Raw genomic sequence first — 23268 nt, forward strand, 5'->3', positions numbered from 1 at the left:
ATCCAATAGGTTTGGGATTTCCAAAGATTACAATTTACAAAGGTCTCCCAAACAACATGCTTTGTAAACACAAGCCCCGCCCTTCTGTTGTGGTTATAAGAAAAGGGAAATCTGCATTATTTGCTGTGATTAAACTTTGACCTGTCACAGGAAGTTCTATGAGGATTTTTTTTCCTGTCACTTTTTTTTCATACTCTTGAATGTTTGGACATCAAATAGTTCAAGAGCTGAGAGAAGTCTGGCACTGCTGCCTAAGGGCGCTAAACAAAATTTTATTTGAACTACGGCCAGTCTTTGGAATTGAGAAGAATTCTTTTTTATCTCTCTTTCTCTATATAGTCCACGAAGCACATTCTGGGCGTGTAGCTTGCATGTACCCGAGGTTATGTTCACGCATACTGGATACTGGCCAGGGTGTTCTCCATTTGCTCATTAAATATGGACTGTGTGTGCAGTTGTTCTAAACCAACACTGAATGGTGTAACTCCAGAGGTATTTGCCACCAACAATAATGAAAATGCTGCTAGAAGGAACTTGCCATTTCTGCAGCGTCCATAAACATTTATGAGTACCTACCATGTGCAGGGGTGGTACTAAGTCTTGGAGATTCCAAAAGATGTAAGATGGGTATGGTCTTTAAGAGCTTTACTATCCAGTTAGGGGAGAGAAGACTGATATATCAAACTGTAAGTAATGGTGTACGGCTGTGCATTAATTCCAAATAAATTCTATACACAGAACATGAAACTACATATCACATCAAAGTACATTCATTCTACACCCTAATATTCAGTAGACATGTGCGATGTCTGCCTTTCGAACACCTATTACCTCCTCTATAAACCATATCCTCATATTTTGTTGACGAACCACTCCTACTCAGGCAATATGGTTTTGGGGGCATGAGCGCAGCATAGCATGTAACCTAATCTGGACAGAGTGACACTGATTGATTTAGGGATGGACAGGACCATGTGACTCAGTCCCAGGACTTTTACTAGAACTTCTGGGAGAGTAGAGATTGCTCTCTTTATTCTGGGATTACCAAACCGGCAACAGAGAAAGAAGCCTGCAGCTGCCGATGGCTGTCTTTGCCACCACTTTAGTGAGCACACCATGGAATGCAGCCAACGGGGAAGAGAGCCAGAGCAGAGAAACGATACAGGCGAGAGATTCTGGAGACACTGGTAAGCACCGGCCCCACTTGTGCCAACATAACCTGGGATTTATTAGTTACGTCAGCCAGTAACGTCACTTTTGTGCTTACCCAGTTTGGGCTGGGCTTTTATTACTCACACATAAAAAATAATCCTAGGACATTTATACATATCTTGAAATGGTTAAATGATTCTGAAACAGCAATATCTGACCTCAAATATGTCTTATATATTAGACACAATGAATTAAGGTCAAGCATATAAATAGTAGTAGTTTCCTCTAGGTGACTGCACCAGACCTGACTTGCTGGGAGACAATTTCCCTTTAAATGGTCCCTCCAGGAGCATGACCCCTGGGCAAGAGTAATTGACAGCCCCAGAGCAGACGAATTCATCTCTCCCAAGGAGTCCTATTTGAGGTTCCTGGTCTGACTGCAGAAACGTTTTGTGGAGAAAAAGCGGAGAAAGGCAGAAGACACACAGATGAGTTCATAGCAAACAGGAATATGTAACCTAGAACAGGAAGGGACTCAGTGGGGTAAAAGGAAGTGAGGAGGCAAGGAGAAGTATTTAAAAATAACACAAGGATACAGAGTTTAATTTAAAGGCTGAATCCCAATGCTCGCAGATATGTTCTCCTAGAATCCTGAATTAAGGAACCTCATTATACCTACTGCTGAAAAGGGGACAATGCCCAGGGAAGCTGACCCTTGGGCAATGCAGAGTTTAGGGGTGCTGACCTCCCTGCAGTCAAAAATCCATGTGTAACTTCTGATTCCCCCAAAACTTAACTTCTAATAGTCTACTGCTGACTGGAGGCATTACTGAGAACACAGTCGATTAACACGTATTTTGTGTGTTATATGTACTACATATTGAATTGTTAAAATAGAGCTGGTGTTCGCTTCCGCAGCATATATACTAAAATTGGCCCCCATGCAAGGATGACACGCAAATTAGTGAGATGTTCCACATTTAAAAAAATAATAAAGTAGACCAAAGAAAATGTTATTAGGAAAATAGTAAGGAAAGAGAAAATACATTTACAGTACTGTATTAATAGGGAAAAATCTGCATATACGTGGATGCATGCATTCGAACCTGTGTTATCCAAGGGTCAAGTGAAATGTCAGACTGCAACTCTAAAGCAGGGAAATCTGTTCGTGCTGCTAAAGTTTAAGGCTACCATCATCTGACAAGGGAATGCAAAGTCAACATCCTTTATTTACTAAATCACTTGATTCTTTATAGCCTTAAAGAGAGTGTTCATAAGAAAATTAAGTGGTTCATCTTCTTCTAGTTCATCTTTAGAGTTTCTACTAATCTGGTTTCAGCTTCTATCTATATAGAGGTGGCAATCTGGACCTATGAGCTAATATCTTTGCATCCATTAACCAAAAAATGTTTTACAAGTTAAGTGGGAATCCCCCAAATTGGGCAAGTTTACAAGATACGGCTCGCACGACAGTAAATATTTAAAACAGAGCAAACAGTAAAACTCCTATATATGGAAACACACTGCTACCGTATGATGGTTTATGGTACAAAATTGGTATACTATTAGCGAGGCCCCAAATAAGCTCTGTGGAAGTCCTAATGGGAATATGGCGTACCTGTAGACTACTCTGCTCATATTCAAGACGAATTCCTGAAATGGACATTAAGCAACAGAATTCAAACTTTTTCTTCTTTTTTTTAAAGATTTTATTTATTTGACAGAGATAGAGACAGCACAAGTAGGCAGAGAGGCAGGTAGAGGGAGAGGGAGAAGCAGATGCGGGACTGGATCCCAGGACCCCGGGATCATGACCCGAGCTGAAGGCAGACGCTTAACCCACTGAGCTACCCAGGCGCCCCCAGAATTCAAACTGCTTTCATAGTCCTCCAGCAAACACTAGAGGCACTCTTCTGTTATCAAACAGTTCTTTAAACTGCTAATGCATTTTGTCTGAATGAAAGAGAGAAGAATGAGGTAGTAGCATCACTCCGTTATGCTAACTCTATGCTATTACGGGAAAAAGGAAACACTACTTCAGAGTTCAAACAAATAAGGAAATCATAAAAATGTATTTGTTCTCTTATAGGGCAGAGGACGGCGGCAGAGGCAAAATATTCAACAAGTGTATTCTAAGTCACCATGCAAATCACTACCCACCCAAAGTCAAGAGATAAAAAACACAGGTAGCTAGACAATGCTGAGTCGATATTTTTGCTGAGTCCAGTTCCAACACGCATTAGTTTAGAAAGAACGTGAAGTCAGCTCTACAAAAAAGAAGAAACCTGCAAATTGAAAAAATTAGGGACTTTTCCATATGGATTAGAATAGACACCATTCGGCAACCCCAGGGACAACGCAGGAGTGAGATACTAACTACTCTTTTACCTGTTGAGGTCTCCAGCGAGACTCAATCACTGTACACAACAGTCAGCTTCCATCAGCCACTTGACAAACACAGATATGCTGGTCAAAACAAGGGCCTGACAAGAATGAAAGGATTAAGAGACCCCAAACCTGTGGCATCTGGTGTGAAGGTGGGGTTCAGGGGCTCTAAGTCCTAAACCCTACTGGCAGGTCAGAGGCTACCGATTAGCAAACTAAAGACAACCTTAAACTGGAAATGCCTCTGCATACTTCCGTTTATCCTGTTCTTCTAGTTCTCCATGCACCTGGCGTAACCATCTAACACACAGCAGGTATTCAATAAATGTTTTGCTGAATGAATTAAACTTTTCAGAATTGTAACTCAGGGAAAAGTCAGCAGCAAAGGAAAAGAGAGGATCTTCGGAGAGGTCGTTAGGAAAGAAAGCATGGCACCCTGAGTAAGTCAAATCTTGTAACTGACGTTAAGTGAGGACACACACTCCTAAGTTGCACTTATTAACTAACACTGTTAGTTTGCTCCCTATCCACTCGCTACTTCCACATACTTGGGACTTTTTTAGTCCTCACAACTCTATGAGATGGTGCCCACTTTATGAATAAAGAAACAGACGTACGTAAACAACACTGCAGCCTCATTCACACTAGCTAAAAAAGTAGTCACAACCCAAGTGTCCATCAATGGATGCATGGATAAACAGAATGCACTATATCCATACAACGGAGTATCATTTGATTAAAAAAAGGAATGAAGTAGAGAGACATGGTATGACGTGGATAAATCTTGAAAAGATTACACCAAGTGAAAAGAACCAGTAAGGAAAGGCCATATATTGCACGATTTCTTTTACATGGAAGGTCCAGAGTAGGCAGGTCCATAGAGACAGAAAGTGGATTAGTGGTTGCCTAGGGCTGGAGGTGCTGGGGCAGGGAGAGGAATAGAATATGACCACTAATGGGTACCGGGATATTTTCAGGGTGATAAAATGGTCTAAAATTAGATCATGGTGATGGTTGGGCAGCTCAGTAAATAGACCAAAAACCACTGAACTGTTTACACAGATAAATTTGATGGTATGTAAAGTGTATCTCAATAACGCTGTTTAGAAACAAAAGGAGGAAAGAAAGAGCCAGAGAGAGGTTTAGTACTTTGCCTAAAGCACAGGAGGGTAAGTGGTGGAGATAGGATCTGAAGTCAGGCTGTCTGGTTCCAGAGTCGGATTTCCTAACCATTGTGCAATCTTACCTCTGCAGCATTTGGGTCAGAGACCTCTATGGCAGAGGAGACACACTGGCTGACAGGATCCCCAAATGCCTTTGGTAAACTTGGATATAGCAGTATATGCTTTCCATGCTGGACTGAAAACAATAAATGTTCAGAAAATTCACAGGAAAAATAAAGTTAAAGACTTGATCCTCCAGGCCCTCTTACATCCTTCCCTTAACTAGTTAGAAAAATAACCCACTTTAGTTCACCCAATAGAGGTAGAAAAAGATAGTCTCATCTCAAAAATTCAAGAGTTAAATGATATTTTTGAAAGTAAAGTCAACAGCTCTGGCTTGAGTCAGAAGGAGTGCTGGATTCTGGAAAACTTTCAACATTCAGTTCTGTCTCCATTTCTGACCTGTAAAAGCCCCGTTCTCCAGCTTTGGGCCTCTCTTGAGGAAAAACGACGAATCAGCCAAAACGAGGCAGCTGTCTGTGCTGAAGGCTGTCTGCTGGGTCTTAGAAGAAAACTAACCAAACTTTACCTACACCGTAAGCCAAAAATCTTTCATAATCACATCCTTCTGAGGTGAGTAAATTTAGCCTAGCACTAATTCACTCAGGTACTTAGGATTAGGTTCTTATCTAATAAAACAACCACTGAAGTTAGTTCCTTTTAAGGAAACATAAATGACTATAAACATATGAGAAAATGTTAAAACTATAGTAATAACTTAATGAAACAAATGAAAACATCAGCAATATACTATTTAAGCCCTTCAAACTGGGTAAGGAATTTTTAAATGGTAAAATGGCATAGCGTCTGTGAGGGTTTGTGAAATGGACCCACATCACTGTGGGAGTACAAATCGGTAAAAACAACAACAAAAAAACCCACCAACCAACCAACCAAACAAAAACCTTCTGGAGAGTAATCTGGCAAGATAGGTAGGTAGATACATAAATAGATACACAGATTATGTGGCCTTTAAAAAGATGATTCAGATTCATATTTACTGAACATGGAAAGGTGTTCATAATCTATTATTAAAAGAAAATGAACGTTTCAGAAAAATATGTACAGTTTGATTCTGCATATATAAACAAAATGGAAGAAAGATAAATCAAGATGCTAACAGTGGTTATCTCTCAGTGATGAGATTACTGAGCTGTGTTTCCTGTTATTTGCCTATCTAGACTTTCTACAATGAGAGCATATCAATTTTTAATAATAAAAAAATCGCCATTTTAAAAACAAGAGTTATAAAAGCTTCTTTTCTCATTTAAGTCTTCTTTCTTCCATCACTCATATACTTTTCTTCACTCTGCTCATCTGAGTTACTGAGAAAATCCTGATCCTCAATCCTGAAATGGCAAGTTTTTAAAATTAAATATGTTAACAACTTAAGTTCTTAAATTGGTTCTAGGAGAAAAAAAATACTATGTATGCATTATTGTCTCACTGAAGGGATGAGATTTTAATCTTTCTCCCATATGGAGCAACCCCATAAAAAAGCATGTAGGAAAAATAAAACTATTTTTCTGATGCTTGGCTAATTGTTAGGTCAAAAGTAACAGAATTACCATGAAATAAAAGAGAAACAGTGACAGCTCACAAATTCTTTAAACTGCTCTAAGGTTTTTATCAGACAAGCCAGAGAAAAATCCTGCATGGTAGAATTATGGAATTTTGAAAGTATGGGGCACTTCAGAGATTATCTGGTTCTGTACAATCGTTTTACAGATAAAGAAGCATAGGCCGGGGCACCTGGGTGGCTCAGTTGGTTAAGCGACTGCCTTCGGCTCAGGTCATGATCCTGGATTCCCAGGATCGGGTCCCGCATCGGGCTCCCTGCTCAGCAGGGAGTCTGCTTCTCCCTCTGACCCTCCCCCCTCTCATGTGCTCTCTCTCTCTCTCTCTCATTCTCTCTCTCAAATAAATAAATAAAATCTCTAAAAAAAAAAAAAAAAAACTTAAAAAAAAAAAAAAAAAGAAGCATAGGCCAAGAGAATGCAGATGGGCAAAGCAACTGAAGGAGTAAGAAAACTGGGTCTCATGGCTAAGAATTCAGCGCCCTTTCTAATATAACAAGGTATAAGCAACCAAAATGATAAAAGCATTTTTTTAAAAGTCATTATAAAAATTAACATCTAACATCTTACATTCTATTTTATTTTTTTAAGACTTATTTATTTATTAGAGAGCGAGAGGGAGAAGGGGAGAGAGAATCCTCAAAGAGACTCCCCACTGAGCACAGAGAGGATGCGGGGCTCGATCCCAGGACCCTGAGATCATGACCTGAGCCACAATCAAGAGTTGGCTTCCCAACCACCTGAGCCACCCAGGCACCTCTAACATCTTACATTTTAAAATTAGATCTATTCAAGCAAAATTTCCAGGAACTACTGTGTTAAGAACTGAAAAAAAAGGGGCACCTAGGTGGGTGGCTCAGTCAGTGAAGTGTCTGCCTTTGGCTCAGGTCATGATCCCAGGGTCCTGGGATTGAGCCCCGCATCGGACTCCCTGCCCAGTCGGGAGCCTTCTTCTCCCTCTCCCTCTGCCCCTCCCCTTGGCTTGTGCTTTCTCAATCTCTCTCTCTCTCACTCTATCTCAAATAAATAAATAAAATATTTAAAAAAAAGAACTGAAAAAATCTATAAATATATTTTAAGGACACCATCAGGAAACCATATTAAAAGATAAGAAAATAGAACATAGTTGGAAAAGTTAAAAAAGAACTGATAGCTCTATCAACTGCCAAACTTAGGCATCTGGAATTAGGTTGTTTTGTTCAGATGTAAAAATGTGTAATATTAAGTTATGATTTAGTATGCTTCCATACAAATTTTATTTTAGAGTTTAATCTTTGTTCTAGGAATATTTCATATAATAAGGTAAATATTTCATGGCATTGAGAGCAATGAAAAACTAAAGGAGAAGAATTTGTAAATGTAGCTCCAACTACATGTCCCCCAAGGAAGAATGTTTCTTTTGCAAAGAACCATAGGAACAACTCATACTGGGACTCTATCAGGCAATTATCCACGAAAGTGAGAATTTTGATATCTGATTCTTACCCATTGTAAGCCCTCAAACAATTTTTAAAAATTAAAGTTGTTTTTTTGTTTTTATTTGCGAGAGAGAGAATGAGAGAGAGCACAAGAGGGAGGAGGGTCAGAGGGAGAAGCAGACTCCCTGCTGAGCAGGGAGCCCGATGCGGGATTCGATCCCGGGACTCCAGGATCATGACCTGAGCCGAAGGCAGTCACTTAACCAACTGAGCCACCCAGGTGCCCAAAAAATTAAAGTTTTTAATGGAATTCTCTGTAGCATGCATTGAACATTTTCTTGACTTTTTAAGCGCAATATACTGATTGTCTTCTACCGATGGATAATTCGCAGTCATTGTTATTACAAAATTACAATCATTTAATTTGGATGCATTATTACAATCCTTTATTTGAGTGCTTTCTAGGCACATTAACGTGAGGCCAGGAGATCCACACTGAGACACATTATAAATCAAACTGTCAAAAAGCAAAAAAAGAATCTGGAAAGCAGCAAGGATAAGCTACTCACCACCTAACGTTGTTTAATAGCCAACACCTCATCAGAACCATAGAAGATAGGGGCGCCTGGGTGGCTCAGTCAGTTAAGCGTCTGCCTTCGGCTCAGGTCATGATCCCGGGGTCCTGGGATCGAGCCCCGTGTCGGGCTCCCTGCTCAGCGGGGAGCCTGCTTCTCCCTCTGCCTGCTGCTTCCCCTGCTTGTGTGCTCTCGCTCTCCACACCCCCCTTAACCCCCCCCCACCCCGGCCAAATTAATAAATAAATTAGAGGGAAAGAAAAAAGAACCACGGAAGACAGAAGGCAGTGGATGACACATTTAAAGTGCTGAGAGAAAAACTGTTAACCAAGAATTCTATATCCAGAGAAACTACCCTTCAAAGAAACGAAGGTGAAATTAAGACATGCTCCGATAAACAAAAGCTGAGGGAGTCTGTTGCCAGGAGACCTGCCCTCGAAGAAGTGCTACAGGGAGATGAACCATGAGAGACTATGGACTCTGAAAAACAAACTGAGGGTTCTAGAGGGGAGGGGGTGGGGGGATGGGTTAGCCCGATGATGGGTATTAAAGAGGGCACGTACTGAATGGAGCACTGGGTGTTATACGCAAACAATGAATCATGGAACACTACATCAAAAACTAATTATGTATGGTGATTAACATAACATAAGAAAAAAAAAAGAAATGCTACAGGGAGGCCTTCAGGTTGAAATGAAAGGACAGGAGAGAGTAACTCAAAGCCACGTGAAGAAAGAAAGAACACTGACAAAGGTAACTAACTACATAGGTAAAAATTTAAAAAGCCAGTATTATTGTAGTTTGGTTTTGGAACTCTTTTTTTCCTAATACGATTAAAAAGACAAATGCATATGATGATAAGTATCAATCTATGGTAATGGTCCTACAATGTATAAAGATGAAATGTATGACAATAATAGCATAAAAGGGGATGGACGGAGCTGTATAGGAGAAAAGGTTTTTATACACTATAGAAGCTAAGTTGTATTGTTTAAAACTAAAATGTTTTAAGTTTAAGATGTTAACTATAATCTCCAATGTAATCACTAAGAAAAATTCTTTGTTTTGAAACCATCTTCAGGTCCTGAGAAATATTTTCTTGAATCTTCTCTCTATCATTTATGAGCCCCTAGAGTGAGCCTAGGGCTATACTCGACACCTCTCATATGCAAACTCATTGAATTCTTTTAATATCCCAATTAAGTAGGCGTTATTATTCTCATTTTACAGATGGAGAAGTGGAGGCAAACACAGTAATTTGCCCAGATGATAGACCTGCAACACACACAACCAGGACTTCAATCAGAACCTTCACATGCTTCTTTCTCCTTGATCTCGACCTCCAACATCTAGAATCTCATGATCCCATTCTCTTCCCACCCAATGCACCACCACCTCTACGACACAGCCAATAACAACTGATCATTATCTCCCTTGCGGCCAAGGCTTCATATAGTACCTAAAGGCTGCAGAATCCCCAACCTGTCTCTCCAAGACAGTTCTCTCCCCAAACGCTATACCCACTCACCGCTTGGACAACTTTAACCAATATTCTAAACATTTCAATTCAAAGTGTCTAGAACAGACACTTCAGTGAACCACACCACCAACCAACCAATTTTCTAAGCCCAGAAACCTTCAAGTAATCCTAGGTTCTTCCATGACCCCATACATCTAATCAAGCACCAATTCCACCACCTAAATGTTTCTCTATCCACTGCTATTTCCTGAGTTCAGGTACTCATCACTCTTGTCTAAACTTCTATAGAGGGCCTTTACCCTGTTCCCTGCCTCATGCAGACTTCCTGTACTCAGCCCCATCTGGTCCATAAATCTTCCACACTGTACACCTGATCATAATACCAAACAAATGCATTCGGCCAACAAACATTTACTCAATATTTGTTATTTTCTAGCATTGTACTGGGTGCTAGGGATAGAAAGATCAAAGGATAAAAGACATTTTCTTAAGTTGTTCGGAGTCTAGTGGGCAGGCAGACATGAAAAGATGAACTACCAACTAATCTGGAAATGCTGAGGTAGGGATATAGGCAAGGGGGCACCTAACTCAGACTTGTAAGAAAGGGTTCGTAGAGGAAGTGACAACTGAACTTACATAGGAGTTACCCAAGAAAGTGGAAAAGAAAGGGCACTCAAAACCAGGAGACAGTGTGAACAAAGGAAAGCAAGAAATCCCACTAGAGAAAAACCTTGTATGCCATAAGGAACTTTCATCCATTTCTAATTTTTAAATAGCTCGTTCTGATGGGCATGGGTAAGAGGGGAACAGTGGCAAGAAGACCAGTCAGGAGACTGTTGCAGTTGTACAGGGAAAATAAAGAGGGCCTGTCCTAAGGAATTGGCAGCAAGGATGGAGAGGAGAGTACAGATTCCAGAAATATTTAGGAGGTTGAATTGGCAGGACTTGCTAAGTGTCTGAATGTGGCGGGGGTGGAGGGATGAGGAAGGAGGAGAAGCCAAGGATGACTCATAGGCTTTTGACTTTGGGGACTTGGTGCCACCCCATGAGATACAGCACTGTTCCCAGACCTTTGGTTTTCAGGGAACTGTAAAATTTCCAGCAAATTTTGGGCTCTGACAGAATGTTGTCAACTAAAGACATAAATATACCCTACCATCTACTATCAACATCATTTCATTAGAAAAAGCACATTTTAACACCCAAAATGTAAACAAATTTAGCTTTCTGAAAAATTCACCACAGGGCTCTTATTTTTCTAATTTCATCACAGATGATAGAAAATTGGTACCAGGCCTCAGACCAAAACTGGGAAGCCCTGAGATGGAGATAGAGCAGAAGTCCGTTCAGCAGTTCGATGATGAGCTGAAGGCAGAAGACTATATAGTCCCTGCCCTCACTAACTCTCTAGCCCTAAAGAGACGTCTGTCTCCTGTATATTAGGGGTTACAAAAGAGTTCTGCAGTTATGGAAGCCCTGCAGAAGAGGCACTCCTATGTGCCTAGAGGGGATGTAGCTGGGGCTCAGAATCTCAAAGGATGATCTGGAATTTGCCAGATAAACACGGGAAGTTTGGCATGGTCCGGGGAGAAGGAACAGTATGTCCAAAGGTATGTAGGTATGCAGGAAAATTCATATTTGGGGAATTGTGGATAGTTTGGCATGACTTGGTGATTATCTTGGAAAATGGCAAGAGAAGAGCTGGAAAAGTACACAGAAGTGAAATTACGAAGGGGTTGGTAATCCAGGCTAGGAAGTCTGGAAATTATCTTAGGAGCACTGGGGAAGAACCAAAGGATGTTTCAGTAGGCAATGTCATGGCCAGATGTACCACTTGGAAATACCACTCTGACTGTAGAACAGAAGTTGGACTGTAGGGGATAAAACTGGAGGCGAGGAAAACAAGTTGGTAGGGTCTGCAAAAGCTCAGGTAAGAAACAGAGATAGACTAAGGCAAGAGAAGCAGTAAAGAGAGAGACCAATGCAACCAACAAATATTTACTGAGCTCCTATTCTCTTCCGGGGATATCAATGTCAATGAGACAAGATCCCTGCTCCCTTGGAGCTTCTTTTCTTTCTTTTTTTTTTTTTTAAAGATTTTATTTATTTATTTGAGAGAGAGAGAGAGAATGAAAGAGAGCACATGAGGGGGGGGGTCAGAGGGAGAAGCAGACTCCCTGCCGAGCAGGGAGCCCGATGCGGGACTCGATCCCGGGACTCCAGGATCATGACCTGAGCCGAAGGCAGTCGCTCAACCAACTGAGCCACCCAGGCGCCCTGGAGCTTATTTTCTACTGTTGTTCAACAAAAAGAGAATCACACTTTACATAAATGTTTTGCAATTAAAAAATTTCCACCATGTACCAAACGCTTTCACAAGTCTCTATATATGCATGTTTATATATAATAAAACCATTTTAAATTGCACTAAATTTATGTAGCTTATTAAACCATTCCCCTATTCTTGTAACATTGTCTCGTTACCTTATGATAAATTTCTCTAAGTGACACTGCAAAAATCAAAAGTTATATACTTTAAAAATTTTTTTAATTTTTTTTTATTTTCAAGATTTTATTTATTTACTTTGCAGAGAGAGAGACAGCGAGAGAGGGAACACAAGCAGGGGGAGTGGGAGAGGGAGAAGCAGGCTTCCCGCTGAGCAGGGAGCCCGATGTGGGGCTCGATCCCAGGACCCCGGGATCATGACCTGAGGGGAAGGCAGATGCCTAACGACTGAGCCACCCAGGTGCTCCCTAGCCAAAATAATCTTGAAAAAGAAAAAGTTGGAGGACTTCTCAATTTTAAAACTTACTATATGCTATTATCCTCAAGACAGTGTGGTTCTACCATAAAGATACATGTACAGAGCAATGGAATAGAATGAAGAGTCCGGAAATTAACTCTCATGTTTATGCTCAACTGATTTTCAACAAGTGTGCCAAAAAGTTGGGGAAAGGATACACTTTTCAACGATTCATGCCAGGATAACTGGATATTCACACGCAAAATACTGAAGTTGGACCCCTACACCTCACAACATACATAAAAATGAACTCAAAATGGATCACAAACCTAATTGTGAGAGCTAAAAACTATAAAACTCTTGGAAAACAACATAGGAGTAAAGCTCCATGATCCTGAGTTAGGCAATGATATCTTAGATATGACACCAAAGGCACAAACAACAGAAGACAGAATAGGTAAATTGGATTCATCAAAATTAGAGCCATTTGTGCTATAAAGGACATCATCAAGAAAATGAAAAGACAGCCCAAAGAATGGGACACACTATTTGCAAATCACCTATCTGGTAAGGGACATGCAACCAGAATATATTAAAAACTCTTGCTACTCAATAATCAAAAGACAAATAACCCAACCTAAAAATGGGCCAAGGTTGTGAATATACCTCAATAAACGTGAAAATAAAGTAAAATAAAAATGGGCAAAGGATTTGAATAGACATTTCTCTAAAGATAGAATAAGGGCCAAAAAGCACAGGAGAAGATGTTCACACATCATTAGTCACTAAGAAATGCAAAGCAAAACCATATATACCAATATTGCTAAAATTAAAAAGATAATAAAAATATTGGCAAAGATGTAGAGAAAGTGGAACCCTCATATAGTGCTACATTAGTGATGTAATTAGGTACAGCCACTCTGCAAGAGTTTGGCAGTTCCTCAAACTTATGATCTAGCAGTTCTACTCCTCGATATATGCCTAAGAGAAATGAAAACATATGTCCACCCAACAACTAGTATAGGAATGTTCACAGCTCCATTATTCATAATAGCCAACAAATGGAAACAACCCAAATGTCCATCAGAGGTTGAAGGAATAAATAAAATGTGTAATATACATACAGTGGAATAGCATTCAGTCACCAAAAAGGACTGATACATGCTACAATGTGGATAACTCTTGAAAACCTTATGCTAAGTCAAAGAAGCCAGTCATAAAAGACTACATATTGAGTGATTCCATTCATATGAAATGGCTAGAGTAGGCAAATATAAGAACAGAAAGTAAATTAGAGGTTGCCTAGGATGAGCGGTAGCAGGGGGATAGAAGAAATGGGGATTGACTGCTAATGGGGATGAGGCTTCTTTTAGGGGGAATGAAAATGTTCTAAAATTAGATTATGGTGATGGGTTAGCACAACCTGTGAATATACTAAAATCAACGAATCACCCACTTCAATTGGGTAAACTGTATGGCATATCAATTACTTGTCAAAAAGCTATTTGAAAAAGAAAAAAAACAAGGGAAGAGACTATCTCAAGAAGTGAGTAGGCAAATGCTACACAAGGCAAAAAAGTATATTCTGCTGTTTAAAATACTTCCATTATTGTTTCTTGCCCACAGGAAAAAGTAACAGTATAAAAATCTAACATTTATTGAGTGGTTACTATATGCCAGGCATGGTACTAAGAACTTAATCTGAAAAAAAAATTAAATAAATAAAAAATTTCTAAAAGAACTTAATCTGTGTCTACGTACTTAAACCTCTTAACCCTATAAAGTAGGCATCATCTCTTTTACAGATGAAAAGAACTAAGGCTGGAAGATTCAGAGATGGCCCAGCGTCATAAAGCTTATAAATGAAGGAGCCAGAATTTGAACTCAGATAATCAGGCAGGAGAACCCTCACTCTTAACCACTGTATCCTCCATCCCATGGCTTACTAAGGCCTTCACGATCTCGCCCCAATTACCAATCCATTCTCATCATTTAAAAAAAAAATTTTATTCCTCTGAGAGAAAGAGCAGAGCAAGAGAGAGAAAGCACATGAGAGGGGCCGAGGGAGAGGGAAAAGCAGACACCCCACTGAGCAGGAAGCCCAACCGTGGGTTCGATCCCAGGATCCGGGGATCATGACCTGAGCTGAAGGCAGATGCTTAACCGACTGAGCCACCCAGGCGCCCCTCATTCTCATCTTTTAACTAGATTCTACCCATCCTGAAATACTTGCAGTTCCTGAAATGTGCGTGATTTTTGCTCTGTGCCTGATACCTCCGTCTACAAAGCTCTCCTCTGTCCATCTGGTAACCTCCTGCTCATCTGCAAAGGCTACTGAGGGGTGAGCATCTCCTGTGATCCTCACTTGTCTCCCTTCTCCCCTCCCACTTCCAGACCCAGACTCCTATGTGTCACCACAACATACCTGACTCACTGGAGGCGCTGAGCCTCCATCACTGAATGAATAAACAAATGAATAAAAATATTCGATTGTCCTATAAAAGAGCACACTGTATTTTTGGAAATAGCCTGAGCCAAGTCTGATAAATTAAGTGGGGGATCAGGCTGAGTAATATTCTTTTGGGTCCAAAAAGAGGTGTGATAATAAAGTAAAGATGTTGATTTTGGGGTTTGGCTCATAAAACAGTTCTGAAGACAATTCCAAAAGAGTCTGAAAATGTTTTGTTCAATTAGAACAGAGCTAGAAAAACTGGACTGCCTCCTGTGGGACAAGATTTATTTGGTCATATAAGTTCTAGTATGGTGTCTTTCATTTTTTTCTTTGTCTCATTATTTTTGAGTCACATGGTATTATAAGGCAATTGCACTTTTATTAAATATATTTCATTTCCTAAACAGTAAGCTACTAAATAAGTTATCCTCATTTCCCCCCTCCTGCTTCTTTCCTCAGTAACTATCTTGACAGGCTAAAGAAATATTTTATCATCAGAGGGTGATTTTGCTTATTTCCAAAAGAGGGAAACAATTTGCTACTCTTTAATATAAATCTCCCCTTAACTCCAAGGAATGTCTTGCTCATGAAAGGAAAAACAAGGTCCAGAATCTATTAACTTGTGATCCATCGCCTTCAAAGCAATTTACATTCAGTATATATTTGAGTTCATTTAGCTATTAGAGTAAAAGCCTAAATCCCCTGTGTATTTGCCTGTACAAAACTATACTTAGGCCAAAACTAGGTCACAAAATGTTTTGACATAACAACATGTTTTACTCTTCCAACATCTTGAAAAATTTCCAAGGAACTACAGAAAGAGAGCTTCCTGAAACAAACAACTTCAATATCCTAAATCACATCCGAGATAAGCCCTGCCCCAATTTGGATTCAGAGCACTATGAAAACAATAAAAGATAACTAACCTGCGCCATAGCACACATTGGATCTTTCAGTTTCTTCCAAGTCTCAATCTTGACACACCAATAAACCCATCCGTGATTCTGTCCAATTCTCTAAGCACAACTACCCATATATTTTAATGTAACCAGTTTCTCTTGGGTCAGAATTTTACAAATTTTTACATTATGCATATGGAAGTAGTATATACAAAGGTTAGAGCTCAGCACTGGCCTGCTAAACATGAATCTACTAATGTCAGAACAAGTGTTTCCTGGCTGTTAATAGAATATCACTTAAAATATTTTCATTGTGTTAGGTAATGAACAATAGTTTTGAAAAATATGACACCGGGAACAGACAATACTTATACAACTTCTAAAAGGTTACAGACATGTAGATATTTAATCACTGCCCTCTTAAGCTTCTTTTTCTTTGTTAAAAGTAAAACCAAAAAGCGAAACTGGCTACATAGCCCCCCTTTAACTAACAGAGAAATGAGCAGGTAACAAGTTGCTCTATGAGGTCACGTTTTTACTGACCTGATCTGACACGCTAAAAGGATAATACACCTGATAGTTCACGGTCTCTTCTCAGTCTTTCTAATCATCCTTACAGAATAACCTGAGATATAACCCTATTTTGCAAGTGGCTAAATGTATAAATATTGTTTATTTACTGTATTTTATTGTTTCTGACCTCCTTCTTTGATATTTCACTTCTCTTCTCTATGTTTTTCAGATACAGCATATACTCCCTTTCAGAATTAGAATAGCGGTTTCTTAAAGAAAAACTGAGTTGGTAAGAGTAGGACATTTCCCCCTTAAATAGATACATATTATTTTTTTAGATACTCAAAAGAAAATCATCCATGGAAATTCTAAAACAGCAAAGTACAGAATTTATAATTTAGTACTTGTTAACCACGGAGGTAAGTAAAATACTAGAAAACTCTAAAATACTTCACTTATATACCAGTTGCACATTTTTCAAATGCCACTGTTAAATGATATGCCAAAAAGTTATCTGTTGGAGGTTAGTTTTCAGTCCGGGATCTCAGTTGAATGAAGAGACACAAAAGTATGCCTAAGTAGGACGTGGGACAGAAAACGTGTTAGCCCCTGTTCCTTCAAATGAAGGAACAACTCTAAGAGAGAAGCTGGGAAAATCACAATGTAAGTGTTGAGGATGAGCTGCCAACAGCAAAGACCCGACAGACGAGGAGTGCTTCAAATCTAAGGGACAGAGCTGTGACAGCAACTAACAGAGTACAGTGTAATCAATCGAACTTACTTCTACAAAACGCCGATATTTCATCTTTACAAATAAGCAAACTCTGGAAAAGACCCCACTTGGCAGTGTGGCTCAGACCCTGTCACAGGTGAGGGAGTTTGTGTGACAAACAGAACTTCCTCCCCTACAGTCAAAACGGGTGCACTGAGCACAGGGTTGGAGGCCATCAGACATTAAGATCATCAGCCTACTCCCTGTATGGGTCCCACACGCACGGTGCCACTGTCCCACTATAATCCGGCTCTCCCACAGATAAGCACGCAGGGAAGGCAATGCCTTGGTTGGCAGATCTGAGCACACTCGAAAAGTACAGCTTTTATTGGAAAAGACTAAATCAACATTTTGGTTCAAACCTCGGTTTCTTATGAGGCTGGCATGAGTCGGTCATACCCTCTAGGTATACTAATAAAATTGGGCTTCCAGCCTTTAATGCCAGGCAGATCCTGGAACACGGCAACCACACCACAGAATTGGCTCCCTGTCTCTGGGCAGCCAGCCATCATTCTGACTGACTCCTGAAAAGGCAACAGTGGTTACCTTGACCTTGAGACATACTTTTTCTCCACACTGTCACAGAATGTTTCTGCATTTTGACTTCTAATTCATGCAATCTTTACACTGTAAGAATAAGGACAATACGTCAGCACATATTTACCCGGGTTTGCTAGAAGAACTTCGAAAGCGACAATCTCTTTGGGCAGCACATAGAAGCACTTTTGAGAAGGCTAATACTAGACTTAGTTTATACTGAAATGTTTTAATTATGAATTGCCTCATGGGGTGGGTAATGCTGAAGGGTGAGGACTAAATAATACAGAATCCCTTGTGGGCCTTGTCAAACACCTCTTCCTCACCCTCCACCGAGAACCAGCCAATTAATCAAGAGTAGGTTCTTGGGCACCTTGGATGCGCCAACACTGGAGATAGAGCAGGCAGCAAATCTGTCTCCACATGACTGCAATCACTGTCTTTGGGAGCCACTCTGGGAGTCTACTTCCTTCCTTGGGTGTGCTGGGGTAGAAATAAGATTGAAAATGACTCTTCCGGGGCGCCTGGGTGGCTCAGTCGTTAGGCGTCTGCCTTCGGCTCAGGTAATGGTCCCAGGGTCCTGGGATCGAGCCCTGCATCGGGCTCCCTGCTCGGCGGGAAGCCTGCTTCTCCCTCTCCCACTCCACCTGCTTGTGTTCCCTCTCTCACTGTGTCTCTCTCTGTCAAATAAATAAATAAATAATCTTAAAAAAAATTTTTTTTTTTTTAAGATTTTATTTATTTATTTGCGAGAGAGACAATGAGAGACAGAGAGCATGAGAGGGAGGAGGGTCAGAGGGAGAAGCAGACTCCCTGCCGAGCAGGGAGCCTGATGCGGGACTCGATCCCGGGACTCCAGGATCGTGACCTGAGCCGAAGGCAGTCGCTCAACCGACTGAGCCACCCAGGCGCCCCACACCATGGACTTTTTTTTTTTTTTTAAAGATTTTATTTATTTCTTTGAAAGAGAGAGAATGAGAGAGAGAATACATGAGAGGGGGGAGGGTCAGAGGGAGAAGCAGACTCCCCGCTGAGCAGGGAGCCCGATGCGGGACTTGATCCCGGGACTCCAGGATCATGACCTGAGCCGAAGGCAGTCGCTTAACCAACTGAGCCACCCAGGTGCCCCTAAATAAATAAATAATCTTTTTTTTTTTTTAAGATTTTATTTATTTATTTGACAGAGAGAGACATAGCAAGAGAGGGAACACAAGCAGGGGGAGAAGGAGGGGAGAAGCAGGCTTCCCCGCGGAGCAGGGAGCCCGATGCGGGGCTAGATCCCAGGACCCTGGGATCACGACCTGAGCCGAAGGCAGACGCTTAACGACTGAGCCACCCAGGCGCCCCAATAAATAAATAATCTTAAAAAAAAAAAAGAAAATGACTCTTCCCGGGTGAGATTCGAATTTTTGTCAACGCGGTTACAGAGAATTTTGTTCCTGGCTTTAAACTATTCCAAACACAAATTTGTTCTATTCGGTCTGATGTAAGACTAAACAAAAGCATTCATTAATAAAAAGCAGAGAAGACATAATGCCAAAATCTTTGTATATTTTAGCGCATAATACATTTATCTTTTTGCAGGCAGATGGCAAGCAACTTGTTTCTAATTCAAAGAAAGATAATGGAAAGAACTGTTCACAGTAGAACGATCTTCAATAATTCAGAGCTTGATGATCTAATGAAATTACTTTAAAATGTCAAATGTCAAAATGCTGTATCAGATCTCTTCTTTTGCATTTCAACTCTAAGTTAACATTTTGAGGAAAAAGAAATTCAACAAATAGGAACTGTTTTATGGAAGGCTCACCCAACTCTTACTAAGCCCAGTCAAGTGCATTAATTTTTTTTTAATATGGATAGCTTCACGAATTTGCGTGTCATCCTTGCTCAGGGGCCATGCTAATCTTTGTATCACTCCAATTTTAGTATATGTGCTGCTGAATGAGCATAATTGACAGATTGAGCTCTTTTATGAAGAGTTCTTAAAAATACTTTATATCTATATTTTTATAAAATATATCACCCTTTTACAAATATCATACCCAATTTTGAAGTGTGTACACATAAGTTAATTAATCCACTCTTAGCATATGCCAAAAAATGATCTGTGTGTATATATATTATGTGTGTGTGTGTGTGTGTGTATATATATATATATACGTCTAGCTTTTAAACAATAAACAAAGAACACAAAACAAGGAAACTACTTACTTTAAGGTAAACTCAGCAGGGTTGCTGTAAAGATGAAACCATTCATGATAGGCAAAATCGGGCTTGGGACATGTTAAGTGTTCAATTAAAGATTAGTTGTGAGATGATGATGAGTATGACTTAATCTTAAGAATTTTAGTTTTTATTTCACGTATTAGAACAATTTTTTTTTAAAGCATAAGGCTTCTCTTGATGCATACCTTTAGCACATTATAAAGCCTTCATTTATAGCTGAATGAAGGACACTCTCTCTATGGCTAAGGGGCTTCAGGGATGTTAATCACTTTAGATTCTTCCACCCTCTTAGGACACCCAATTTCCCCACTTCCTGGTCTTCAACATGTGGCTTTTCTTCCTCCACCCTCTCTGCCTAATTCCAGACACTTCCTTCAGCCTTCACTTAGGGCTCCCAATTCCTCCCTGCTCTCTGCATATGGTCTTTTCTTGTAAGAGAAGAAAATCAAAGCCATTTGCCTCATTCCTGGGTCTTCTATCCCTCATGTTTCAGACGGAAGTATCCTCCTCTCCAAGAAAAGGTATCCCGCCACCAACTGTGCCCTCCACCCTCTGCTAAGTCCTCATTTCATCAATTTTTACTTTTTCTAAAAAGATTTATTTGAGAGAGAGAGAGAGAGCACACACAGAGAATTTAAGGGAGAAGGAGACTCCCCACCAAGCAGAGAGCCCGATAGAGGGCTTGATCCCAGGACCCTGGGATCATGACCTGAGCCGAAGGCAGACGCTTAACCGACTGAGCCACCCAGGAGCCCCTCAGTTTTTATTCTTTATCATTCCTCTCCAAACTCTCCTCTGCATCTACAAACACACGCATATTTCCTTTGTATAATGACACCAAAAAAGTTAAACCATTTTTATTTCAACCTGGTTGTCATTCTAACAACATTCCATCCCCTCAATTTACTTAATGATAGTCTACTCTGTGCTACACTTTCTCATTCCTTTGTTATCTGTGACCTGGCTTCCCCCCTTTCTCTCTCTTCCAGCAAAATCTGTCTCTCAGAGAGATACTGCTAACTTCCCACTATTAAATGCAGTCTTTTCAACCTCTTGGCAGCACTTGAGATACCTGAAGGAAATGCCTCCTTCTCCTTGAAACTCTCCCCTCCCAAGACTTCCCTGAATTATCTTGCTTTTCTCCCTCTCCTTCTCTGGTCTCTGCCTTCTTCTCTGACTCTTTTTTCTCTTTCAATCCTAAATGCAGGTAATCTTGAGGTTCCATTCTCAGTCTTACTCTTCCCCTCAACATATGGGTGCTCTTGCTCAGTCACTGATTTAATATGTTGTATCCAATTTGACAGTGACCTCAAGATCAACTACGGACAGCAATTGTTTGAGGCATGATTTGAAAAAAAAACTGTGCTTGTGAAAACTGGTGTGTGTTAACAAGTCATTTTAGCTGGTGACACAAGCCTACTCGTGTGCTCAGTTTGCACATGGGGTGTTTGTGGGTTGCTCCCTGCGGTGGGACACATTATGCACAATATGGTATTCCAAATGTGGGACTCAAAAAGATCTATGTCTCCTTTAAGAATGTTACAGGTTTTCTGGATTCCTCTCTGGAGCTTGCAATTTCCTGTACTTCAACTATAACTCTGCCTTGGCTACTTCCTGAGAGCACATATAACTTAACCTGTTCAAAACAGAACTCATTGGTGTCCCTCAAACCCACCCCTTCTCCTGGGAGTCCTATTTCTAAGAGTAGACCACCATTCTCTTACTCAGGCTAACCAACCCCAATTCATCTTGCTGACTCTATGGCCCTGCTCACCCACACACCCAACCAGCTACCCAGACTGGCCAATTCTTGCACTCAACTCTCTCATGCTTTCCTCTCATTTCGAGGAAACTATCCTGATTTAGGCCACCATTTTTTTTCTCTCTCCCCAAGAAATGGTCCATCTCCTAACTAGTTTGCTTGTCTCTAGATTCTATTTCAACCTGGTTTATTCTATTATTCTCTTATTATTCCCATCACTTGTGCATATCTCTACTACTTCCTTCCTTTCCCCTCTCGCTCTGGTCAACTCAACACCTCAGACTCATCTGCCATGCATCATACGTCATTCATCTCCACTTTTGTGATTCTGCTCATTGTTCACCTCTTCTGTGGAGTCTAACTTTCTTGCTCCCACAAGTTAAACAATTTCTTCTTCTGAGGTAGCCTAGAATTGTATCTGTGACTCCGAATGGTCCGTATTACTTTATTCTTTGTATTATAGTAGTTTGCATGGGTCCCTTCTGTCTTTCCTCCTGCTAGGTCATGAACTCATTGAAAATAGGGACCGTTAATACACTTTTTGATTCCCCACTGTACATATTGTTTATATTAAGTGCCTTGCACTCAGGAGGTTCTCAGTTAACCTCTGCTAGGTGGAAAGAGGTTCTCAGTTAACCTCTGCTAGGTGGAAAGACACTATTTTATGAATGTATCCCATGTCACATATGCAATTCTCTGTAGGCAACATTAACTCTGGGAATGAGATCCAAACTGTAACTGGATGCCTTAGCATCTTTGGGTCCATCCAAAAAGCATCTTCAACTCAGGCAATCCTGATACCGAGTTCTAGAATACGCCCCTGTGGAAACTGGAATATACCAGAACCAAATTCCCAGTCTCTTCAGAATAGAGACACCACAAAAGCAAGCTTCATTTCTTGGTATATTATAACATCCTCAATTTTGTGAATATCTGAATTGCCACTTTAGGAAAAAGGAGGAAATTTCAAGGTTCCATTTAATTTTCCATGCAGCAAACAGGAAAGCTTCATCCTTTCATTCAGAGCCCAATAACTTACTAAATGGTAGACTAAAAACCTTAATAAAGCTTTCAAATGTGTTTTACCTCTACAAACAGCAAATTTCTGGAAGCTAGTGTGAAAAACTCAGCATTTTTAGTACTATTAAAATGTTTTCTTTATACTTAAGTATAAACACATAGAAGAAAATAGGCAAAAATTTTCAAAATTAGCTAACAATGACATTTTAAAATCAGTTGTAAATTTTACTTGACCCTTTTTATTTTGTTTGGAGGTGGGGACAACGTTTACTTATAACAGGAATTCCTTTCTTTCTTTAAACACTGGGAGTGAGCCTTTGTAGAAAAGGATTATTTCTTCAGTTTCTAAGAAACAAACTGGAATAATTTATGCCTTCAAAATTTCTCTCATAAAAAACTTTGCACAAACAATCTCTTTTTTTACTATTTGATACTAAAATTATAGGAACATAGAATTTTAAAGCCAAGGTCATCAAGTCTTAGTCCTCCTTTTTGAAAATGAGCAAACTGGGGGGTAGGGGGTGTGGGGT

At 40.2% G+C, this 23268-nt stretch overlaps 1 protein-coding gene and 1 non-coding gene across 2 annotated transcripts in view; both read right to left on the reverse strand.

The window, feature by feature from the left end:
• The window catches only part of CDK6 (cyclin dependent kinase 6), a 231218-nt gene that overhangs the window by 175538 nt on the left and 32412 nt on the right, over positions 1–23268 (reverse strand). The window lies entirely within an intron of this gene.
• On the reverse strand, positions 19577–19679 carry LOC123326409. Its single transcript, XR_006541071.1, has one exon. It is a non-coding gene; the product is annotated as a U6 spliceosomal RNA (small nuclear RNA).

The sequence above is a fragment of the Neomonachus schauinslandi genome, chromosome 12 (assembly GCF_002201575.2).
Source record: "Neomonachus schauinslandi chromosome 12, ASM220157v2, whole genome shotgun sequence".
NCBI lineage: Eukaryota > Metazoa > Chordata > Mammalia > Carnivora > Phocidae > Neomonachus > Neomonachus schauinslandi.